Source organism: Lolium rigidum, chromosome 7, assembly GCF_022539505.1.
Source record: "Lolium rigidum isolate FL_2022 chromosome 7, APGP_CSIRO_Lrig_0.1, whole genome shotgun sequence".
NCBI classification, from domain to species: domain Eukaryota; kingdom Viridiplantae; phylum Streptophyta; class Magnoliopsida; order Poales; family Poaceae; genus Lolium; species Lolium rigidum.
Window position 1 is genome coordinate 264,641,180 of NC_061514.1, and position 9,200 is coordinate 264,650,379.

Consider the following 9,200-nt stretch of genomic DNA (forward strand, 5'->3'; position numbering starts at 1 on the left):
ATCCTTTGCTCGGGCCTGAGGCTCGCCAAACTTGCACTGGATATCTGATGAAATAGCATGTTGTGAATCTAAAAATGATTTTTACAAAAAATCTTGAGCAATATATCATGTACCTGTAGTTCAAATCTGGTCGGCCTCCTCGCCGATTCGGCAGAATTTGTCTTTTTCATGAGGGGTGGACAGAAAGGTTTCGGATACACCGGTTGAGAAATTTTGCATCTTAGTTGGTCTAGTATTTTTTAAAAATGTGTTGGTACCAATATCAATCTTTAATTTGGTGGTTGCTTCACAAAACACCCGCTTTCGGCACCTCAAAAATGGAAAATGGTTTTTTCGTGCGATAAAATGGAAAACTTCCTCCCGCAATATCGTAAGACATCCCAAGATGCACATGTGTGCACAATATGGGCACATTATCACAAACTATGCCGCGATTCTATCCATAACATGGTCGTTTGACCTAAATGTCATGAAACCTCGAACATGATAGCTCATTTTGTGAAGGATTTTTTGTGATGTTCGCAATTTTCTAACTTTAATATTTTTCCTTGCAACTATGACACATAATATGACACCACGCGAAGGTTTCACATTGTTTGGATCGTTTTCGAATATTTTATGCCCGTTTCAAACTATATTCAAAACGGTGGGCATGAAGATCTTTTTCATTTTAAATATTTCAAGTTTGATATTTTTCCAAGATAGAACTTATTTTTCTGAAAATTTTGATATATTATTTGTATTTTTCTGAATTATAATGATTTAGTTATGATTTTTTTAAGATTAATATCGTAAAATGGAAAATAGCTATGCCGACGGCTTTGCCGTCGGCACAGTGCTGAAATATATGCCGACGGCAAAGCCGTCGGCACAGGCCTGACGTTGTTAGCTCGCCGTCACGGCGGAGAGGCTATGCCGACGGTCGAAACTGTGCCGACGGTTGCCGTCGGCACAGACCTTCATGTGCCGACGGTTTACCTGTGCCGACGGCTGACCTGCTGACCTGGCCAGAACGAGTCCTGTGCCGACGGCCCCGATATTTTGCCGTCGGCACAGGATCTGGCCGTCGGCACCTTGACTGGTTCCCGTAGTGGTACCTCGCTGTAGACCACTGTCGTTCAACTTTAACTTCTCCGACCCGACCACTTTCGATCGTTCCAATATCACAGCCGACGGAGCCACCACTCTTCCTCAACAAAGTGATTTTCAAGATGGCTTCATCGAGCTCACCCAGAATCCTGACCCTAAGGTGAAAGGAAGGTTCGACAGTGTGGGCCGGGCGTCGTATAGCAAGCCGGTGCTCCTCTGGGACAAGGCCACCGGCGAGGTGACAAGTTTCACGACGAGCTTCTCCTTCGTCATCAAGGTACCCGTCGATCCCAGCGGTAACCAGACCAACTACGCACCCAGCGACGGGATCGCCTTCTTCCTCTCCCCTTACCCGTCAAAAATGCCTCTCCACAATGGTGGTGGGCTCCTCGGTCTGTTCAACACGAGCACCGGCGCAACTTCAGTTGTTGTGGCGGTGGAATTCGACACGTACCAAAATGGTTGGGACTGGAGCACCGATCACATCGGGATCGATGTTAACTCCATAAACTCGACCGCGGTGGAGGTGCTACCGCATGGCAATCTCAGTCATTGTAGTGAGCCGATGGTTGCGTTGGTGAGCTACAACAACATCACAAAATTGCTCGCCGTCGCCCTACAGCTCAGCGAGAAAGATGGAGGCATGAGGTACGAGATAAATAGCACCGTTGACCTCAAGAGTTTGCTCCCTGAAGAAGTGGCAATCGGTTTCTCTGCTGCTAGCGGGTGGTCCGTGGAGCTGCACCGGGTGCTCACCTGGTCTTTCAACTCCACTTTGGTGGAGACGAAGCCGGTGCCTGAGGTGGGGACACCCAGTAAGGTCCAGGCATTACCATCAAAACGTATCATCTGGCCAGTAGCCGGGGCAGTTGTAGTTTTGGTGCTAATATCTGTCGCCTTCGCGGGTGTACTGGTGAGGCGCCGGCGGATGAGCGTGGAGCAAGAACATGAGATAGAGGACCTGCAGATGGAGGACCTAGAGTTGCAAGACGGCAGCATGGACGACGAGTTCGAGAGCGGCACCGGCCCGAGGCGATTTAGCTATGGCGAACTGGCCGCCGCGACGAACCACTTCTCCGAGGACGGGAAGCTCGGAGAAGGTGGCTTCGGATCGGTGTATAGGGGGTCCTTGAGCGATCCGGGCCTTGAAGTCGCCGTGAAGAGGATATCCAAGAGCTCCCAGCAAGGGAGGAAGGAGTACGTCTCTGAGGTCACCATCATAAGCCGCCTAAGGCACAGGAACCTAGTCGAGCTGGTCGGCTGGTGTCATCGCAGCGGCGAGTTCCTGCTCGTCTACGAGCTGGTGCCCAACGGCAGCCTCGAGGCTCACCTCTACGGCAGTGGCAAGGCGTTGACGTGGCCGAGCAGGTACGAGATTGTACTCGGGCTCGGCTCGGCACTGCTCTACCTGCACGAGCAGTGCAAGAAATGCGTGGTGCACAGGGACGTGAAGCCCAGCAACGTCATGCTGGACGCCTCCTTCGGCGCCAAGCTCGGCGACTTCGGGCTGGCCAAGCTCCTCGACCACGGCAGCAGCTTGGAGACGGCGTTTCTAGCAGGGACCATGGGGTACATGGACCCGGAGTACGCCGCCACCGGCAGAGCGAGCACCCCGTCTGACGTCTACAGCTTCGGCATCGTGCTGCTGGAGATCTGCTGCGGCAGAAGGCCGCGGCTGCCCCGAGACGAATCCATCAAAAGTCGTCCCTCCTCGAGTGGGTCTGGGACCTCTACAGCCGGGAAGAAACTCTCGAGGCAACCCACAAGAGGCTGGACGGCGACTTCGACGACACGCAGATCCAGCGCGTGCTAGTCGTCGGGCTCTGGTGCGCGCACCCGGACCGCAGTGCGCGGCCGTCCATCAAGCAAGCGCTAGCCGTGCTTCAATTCGAGGCTCCATTGCCTCCTCTCCCTCCGACGATGCCCGTGCCGACATACGCGACGAGCGTTGCAGGTTCGTGGAGCGGTGATTCATCCAGTGCCGGAGTTCTTTCTTCCAGTGGGGGCGAACTTTGGACGACGACGAGTAGCACGCGCCACTTAAGCCCCAAACTGCTGCCGCCTAAGTCGTAACCATCATGGTGTTGGATATCAGAATTTCTCCATTTCCAAACTCAATAATGAGGTTGCAGCTTGTTTCCAGATCTTGTTTTTTATTTGTTTCCTTCCGCAAGGCGTGATGCACATTTATTAAGATTTATGTAGCTCTGGTGTGGGGTGGTGTACTGGTGTAGCCATTCCGTCATGGATTTTCTTATACTCCGTATATATATTCTATAAATATGATACCCTCTTTAAGGACATGTATTCTATAAAGAAAACAGCATAAATTGTGAGGCGTGTAAGCGCTTAAGAGATTAAAATGGGTAAATTCTAATCACTTATCATCTCGTCAGTTACATCTAGCAGTGTATTGTTTCGAGCAATGTGGTTTAGTACTACCTCAATCTAATGAATAAGGCTTATATATTTATTAAAAAGTCAAGTTAAGTACATTTTCTATTATTGATGATTATTAATAGATCGGTGGAATTTTCGCAAAGTTATGTACAGTTTGATCAAATTTGTATGAAAAACAATCAACAACTATAAAATTATATAGACATCATTGAAAAATATATTTCATGATGTATCTAACGGTATTGATTTTGTATTGTACATGCTAGTCTTTTTTCTATAAACTTGATCAACGAAAACTCTATATAGCTTTAAAAAAATCGAGAATACACTCTGAAAGGTGTATTAGATATATAGAAAAAAGGGCAAAGAAGCCCGAGGCGACGCCGCAAGCGGCAAGTTCATGATGCCGACATGGGGCGACAGCTCCCGACACTAAGCCTACTCTCCTAACCACCACCACAACTCCACCGGTTCCGGAAAGCCAAAGCTATCAGTACGAAAAAGCCTAGCTAGACGTCACCGCTCGAACTCCTCCTTGATCTTCTTCAAAAAAAGTAAACTCCTCCTTGATCACCAAGATGGTCGGGTTAGCAGCATTGAAGACCACATCGTTCATGTACCTCCAAATGAACTAGAAGACCAAAATAATCGTAGTCCAAAGATCCCGCTGTGCAATGCCCTTGCGGCTTTGTCTCGAGGTCCACCAAGTGACCAGATCAGAATTTTCCACCGCAACCACTAGCGAACTAACCTTGCGTGGCTCGCCACCGAGACCAGCAGGCACATAGTCAGTTTAACTTTTAGAAAAAGTACTTATTCATTGAAGTTCATTGAAGTGGAGGTAGTATTATTTTTTCTGAAAAAAGGCTTATATTTTAGAACAGAGGTAATATTACATTAGCAGATCCAGGGATAATCGCCACGGGACTCCACGTACATATACTTCGCGCTGCCTACCCTTCACGTCAATTTAATCGGACCAGAAGAAGTACTTCTGACTTGTACTTGACGGGTTGCTAACTAGAACCTCTGATTCATGATATAAACAGTTTTCAAAATTATGTCGTTCAAACACTTTGGTTTCACCATCAGTATAGAAAAAAAAATTAACTATAAAATGTCAAATTGACATTGCTAGAGTTGTTATGAAATGTATTCACGCTAGCCAAAGGCAACAACATTTCTCCCACTGAATATTTTCTTTAGGAAAATTACAAGTTACATGTAAAGATGACTCCAAACAAAGTTGTCCTATAGTTTCATTTGGCCAGCACCTCCTTTGAATGAACCATATAAAGGTCTCGACCTCCTGAAGCTGAATATATCAGTTATTCCATGCCAATGAGGTGGTGGAGCATCATGAAGTATCTTTTCGTAATCGGAGGAATGAAGACAACCGTAGACTTGTATGCTAAGGATCTTCTTTTCTGGTGCGCCAACCTTGACATGATTATCGAAGAACTCTATGAGCTCTTCCTTCTTAAGCTCCCGCAGCGCAGCAACCTGCAATTGCAGAAAGATCAAAGCGTTAAAAAAAGACACTCCAAAGCACGCACTGAAGAAAGGAAAAAAAGGTCTACTTGACCCCCTAAGGTTTGGCTGCGCCACAACATGACCCCCTGTACGTCAAAACAAGGTGACCAGCCCCGTAACGTTTGCAAATTGGTCAAAATACCCCATCAGTCCACTATATCCTAAGCTGTTTCACAGGGTGGTTTGACACACATGGTATGAAAGGTTGCGCAGTATGCCATTTGTCAGTCTTCCTCCACGGCATGTTTCCACGGCCAACTTGCCACACCGCCTGTCTTGGATGCCGGTGTGCCACACCACGACCATTTGAATCGCATCGCCCAGGCCTTTTCATTTTTGCCATCCCCCTCCTTAACCTCTGTCAAGCTCCAGTAAGCTAGCAATAATGCTCTCCTTCCATGCTCCTAATCTCTAAGGCCTCGTTTGGTAAGAGGGTATCAGTGAGTATTTGAGAGTATATTTTCAAGTGGATTTGGTGAAAACACTCCTGTCACCCAAAACACTTTGTTACACCATAATCCCCTTTCCCTTAATACTCTCCATTGATTTATCTGTTTGGAAGGAAGGAATAATTCTAGAACCACTTACAATATCAACCACTGCTATACCAACTCTCATACAATCGCGAGGCGAAAAAAATTAACCAGCCAGGTTGGAGCCGGGAGCACTTTGTGTCTTTATGCCGTGGTGCTCTTTGCATCTTCGAGAGAAAACCAACCAGCGATTTCGGTTCTGTGGGAGACTGGAGTACATAGCAAGCGATTTGGCGAGAGTAGAGAGAAAAGGTTCGACCTTGATCTTGACGAGCTCCTCAGATGCGGATCGTAGAGGTGAGCTCCTCAGATGCGGAGCGTAGAGGTGTTGCACGGCGATCTCCGTGCTGTTTCCTTTTGGGTGACCCCGCCGAAACGTGATGAAGCGGCGGTCGGCGTGGTGCCAGAGCTCGCACGGCGGCCTCGGCCTAACGAGTCCCAGGCAGGCACGCAAAAAACCTTGTCGTCACTGTTCTTGCGAACGGCGAGGCTGGGATGGGGACAAACGCCGGCGAGCGGTCGGGGCGGCTGCAGGCGCAGGAAATAAATCGGGCAAGAGAGAGAGAGAGGAAGAGAAAAGGCGGAGAAAACATGCACAGAGCCATGCCGATTTGAGACGAGTAAAAAACGCGAGGTAACCCAAGTGTTTCCAATTCACCTCTACCCGACGTGATTTCTGGGGTTTGCTGGGTTTCAGCCCAACTAAAACCAGGCTGCCAAACGGTTACTGAAGTGTTTTTGGGAGTATTAGTTTACACTGGGAAAATACATGGAAATCCACTTTAAATCCGGCCGGCCAAACAAGGCCTAAAGGACCGGGGGTTTATTTCAACAGTTTCAATACTTAAGAGGACTGATTACCTTCTTTCATAATTCAGAGGGTTATATGTTGTTGTTGCATAAAACAGCAAGGGTAAAGTAGAACTTTTCCTCGAACAAATACGACATACCTCTGCTTCCTTTCTATCAAATTTCAGTGTTCCTTCAGAAATCTCCCCCAAAAGAATGCTGATTCCTCCCTTATATTCTTGTATTTCTCCAGTTTCATGTCAATGAGAGCATTGACATTACTCTGCAGGTTGGACCATATGATGTTTAAGATAAATGTATAGACCAATCAAATAAAGCTACAGCATGCTGTAACAGAAATCAATGAGTACTAATGCCAGGGTTCATCTAACCTTGAACTCTGCATCAGGCATTTGGTGCAGAGTGACTTCAAACATCTTGAGGAAAGCTTCAACCCTGGCATCTAGATTGAATGGATCCTGTCAAGCAAATTTATTAGCAGAGGACAATAGCTACATGAAAGGAATTATGACGAGAAGATATGTGTACCTTCACAGTTGACTGGATTATAAACTGCAACCCCCGGACTCCCGAATCATTTCTGGGTAGACAGAATTGTGTGGCAACTAGAATAAAACATTTATCTCCAAAACCAAAGCAACGAGCATAGTACATTATTAGACTAAGGACACCATACCTCTGTCTAAGCAGTGCTATATAGCCAAGTTGTTCAACCGAACGTAATTGGTGAAAAGCTGGTTGCTTGGCAACAAGAGCAAGCAACTGAAGTAGGACATTTTGTTTGAGATCGTCCTGATGAATCTGCAGTGATGGAACCATAGTTATAGCATTTGTAGTGTGTCCTGTGTTGCACAAGTCTTTTCAAGGAAAGACTATATTTGAGGTAATACAGAACAAATTTATATCACAAAAGAACTGAAGTTTGGAGAGTAAAAATAAAAAGAGAAGTCACAAATTCAAGAGTAAATTACACTTTCAACCGGTTAAGTGACATACTCGGCTCTTTGCCCAGCTGTTGCAAAAACAGGCACATAGCACCAGTGGGTCAAGGATAACATTGCACAACAGAACAGGTTTGCTTACATTCTGTGGCAAGGGATATCCCGATTCGGAAGAGCTAGGGTCGCATAAAGGAAAGCGCATCGGCCCATTTGCCAGAGCGCTAGGTCTCTTAGTTCAAGGCTGCCACTCATCAACCTTGGTCAGAGGTGCACTATGTTGCCACCACTGGTCTGAGCTGTAGTTCTAGAGCACCTATGAGTCATTGCCGCGACGATGTCATAGGCCCTATGTTACTGCCACCTGTGCAGTGTTGGTCACTTTGGGTGGCTCACAAGCATGTGGCAGCACCAGAGTTGCCAGTAACCGGTTAACCTACTTGCTTCGGCAAGGGTGGCAAAACGTCCACCTCGAACCATGGCTGACTACTCACCGAGCTCCTCGTCTGTCTTGGTTCAGCTTCCCATGGTAGCAGCGGGACCAGCAGAGCCCTATCAGCTGTTCTGCCACTACAGATAGATTCATCGATGCCCAATAGGGACAGCCATCCATCGCTACCCACTGGCGGAGCTACTCAGGGACCGAACCGGGCCGTGGCATGCCCAGCATTTGTGCAAAAATATCTATATCTAAGCATAATCAGTGGTCCAGTTCATTGGCAGTAGCAGACGAGCAAGCAGGCCAGCAACCTCGCAGCAAGCACCGAGAGCTCCTAGGTACTCAGAACAAAGCCCATGTTGCTTTCACTGCTTGTTTGTTTTTCTCTGATAAAATTATTGTCGTTCATATCTAAAAGCTACGTAGCTAGCTTTGTTAGTCAATTCTAAAAAAAAAGCTAGCGGTTAGTCAATTTAGGAGATCATTAATCTTGGCTAGAACGATTTTTTTTCTTCTTTCAAATTCTTAGTTAGTTATTTGATGGGAAAATTAATATTTTACAGAAATTTACTTTGCATTTACCAAAAGAACACATTTTAAATTGTTAAAAAATTCCAAAAAAAAATTGCGCTTCCAGCTCCACATTCTATATGCTCACATAAATTTTCATGAAAAAACGATATTTGTTGGTCCGTCTAAAAAGAAAAAAATGTCTCGTGAAGGCCTTATTTTAGCACAGAAGATTGTTTCTTTCTACAGAGCCACGAAAAGTCGATTTGTTGTGAAACGACTTTGTGCGCCAATAATGCAGAAATGTAAAAGGCCTTATTTTAGCACCGAATATTGTTTCTTCCTACAGAGCCACGAAAAGTCGTTTTGTTGTGAAACGACTTTGTGCGCCAATAATGCAGAAATGTAAGCGCCAATATTTTTTTGGAATTTTTGACATTTCAAAAGGTGTTTAAAACGCAGAGCATATGCATCTAAGAGCCAGAACTCGCCGGTTCCAATGTTTCACTCTATTTTCTCCAAAAATTGCTTGTCAATAAAATGTGCTATCCATTAGTTGGCCCGCCCAGCTATTTCTTTGAAGCTCTGCCACTGTCGCTACCCCTTAGTGAAGAACTGGAGCTGGATCCTTGATTGGGCAGCTACCACACATGCTAGCGGATTTGTTGACTGCAACAAAGATCAAAACCACTGCTTTCTTCCCACAACCGTTATCTCTCCAGAGGCTCATCATGGCCCAAGGATACCAGCCAGCTTGGCGAACTCAATGCCTACAGCCATAGGCAAAGAACTTGTCGTGGTAGGATGAGCAGCTTTCGAGCGAGGCAGCCGTAGCTTACCATAAGATATAGATGCAAACGCCGGTTGCTACAGCTTGCTAGCGACACCAAACTCGACTTGTGACCCAAACGGACACGTCGATGACATGTTTGCAAGGGTCAAGTTGTC

General features: G+C 46.5%; 2 pseudogenes; one reads left to right on the forward strand and one right to left on the reverse strand.

Annotated features, from left to right (window-relative positions):
- Nucleotides 1–1,273: 1,273 nt before the first annotated feature.
- Nucleotides 1,274–3,162, forward strand: LOC124672717 (annotated as a pseudogene).
- Nucleotides 3,163–4,502: 1,340 nt separating this feature from the next.
- Nucleotides 4,503–9,200, reverse strand: part of LOC124672718 — a 14,430-nt pseudogene continuing 9,732 nt past the window's right edge.